Source organism: Onychomys torridus, chromosome 19 (assembly GCF_903995425.1).
Source record: "Onychomys torridus chromosome 19, mOncTor1.1, whole genome shotgun sequence".
Classification (NCBI taxonomy): Eukaryota; Metazoa; Chordata; class Mammalia; order Rodentia; family Cricetidae; genus Onychomys; species Onychomys torridus.
Window position 1 is genome coordinate 24,952,051 of NC_050461.1, and position 1,486 is coordinate 24,953,536.

A 1,486-nucleotide genomic window follows, 5' to 3' on the forward strand; every position below is an offset into this window, starting at 1 on the left:
ATTTATAAAGGAGAACAAGATAGGAACAGCTCCACTTTAAATAAATAATATATGCTCTTAATGTATAAATAGAAAGTGACTCAAAACATGATGCGAAAAAAGCATAAATTTCCCTAAAATGATACTCTTATTTTATCAGTGAAACATACCCAAGAGTAAATAAAGGCATCCTAAAAATCTTGTCTTGTTTACATATCCGAATTATTCCCAGAGGCTGGAAATTGCATTCTTAGATGAACAGATTTACAAACAAGTATATTTCAAGTCCTTTATAGTCAGGGGCCTTAAATGCTTAATTGTCAATTGTAACTAAATAGACACATAATTTTAGAAATATAGCTTTAAAGACATTCATATAGCGAGTCTAATTTTTGTTGCCGACAATAAAGCAGCAATAAGAACCAACGTAGAGTAACACTTCTTGATCCACATAGGAAATTGCTAGGAAAAAGGAAGTCTTCCCTGACCGGGAATCGAACCCGGGCCGCGGCGGTGAGAGCGCCGAATCCTAACCACTAGACCACCAGGGAACTTAGGAGAGCTCCTTCTATTACTTTAGTTGATTCATATAGATGCTGCACACACTTCTAGGCTGTAGAGGGCACACTTGCTCTTAACTGTATGCATTCAGTTGCTGTACAAACGAGCACCGGAAACCAGAGCAGTTTTCCGGCTTTCCGGAGGCGCTCGCAGCAGCTGCTAGCTAGGAGAGAAACATCTGCTAAGGACCCTGGAAATCTGATCTCCTTCTTCCTGCCGTGCAAAATGCTCGTGCTACCTGCCTTCCATGGAAATATTTCCATGCCCAGGCTACTGTCAAACTTTTGTCATCTGCTTCACTGTTTTCATAACCGTCCTCGACACTTTAGTCAAACCAAACCTGACTCTATGTGTATCTGTCTTTTCTTTTTCTTTTTTCCTGTCACGGGAATATTAAGTGCCTTTAGCACCCAAGAAAGGCTAAGGATAGATTGTCCGTGGCAGGGAGGGCTTTACCCAGGAAGACCCCACAAAGACTGTAGGGTGTAAATGTCGGTTCCAAAGGGCGTATTGCACATGTAAATTAATATGTGTGTGTGTGTGTGTGTGTGTGTGTGTGTGTGTGTGTGTGTGTGTGTGTGTCACATGATCGTGACTTATTTAGCATATGTGATTAGGGTAAACGAAGCTGTGAGAGCTAGGGTGACAGGCCTGCTGTGAGTTACCCTCACAGTCCTCACATGGTTCATATCTGGACAGTCGCTTCAACATACACTAAACACAGCCAGGAAATTGTACTTGCCAGAAGAGTTCATGAGCCTCACAGCCAGCCAGCCTCCATCCACAACGCCTCAGGAATTGCCAGCCAAGAGTCATGTAAACCAAGAGCCCCACTGTGCAACAAGGTGGAAAGAGGCAAGATAGGCAAGAATCCACGAAGAACTTGCACACCACAATCTCAGAAACCACTGTAGAGATTCAAGGGTCATCCATCACGCAGAATCAG

At 42.9% G+C, this 1,486-nt stretch overlaps 1 non-coding gene across 1 annotated transcript; it reads right to left on the minus strand.

The window, feature by feature from the left end:
* Positions 1-458: 458 nt before the first annotated feature.
* Trnae-cuc lies at positions 459-530 on the minus strand. Its single transcript has one exon. It is a non-coding gene; the product is annotated as a tRNA-Glu (tRNA).
* Between the last annotated feature and the right edge of the window lie 956 nt (positions 531-1,486).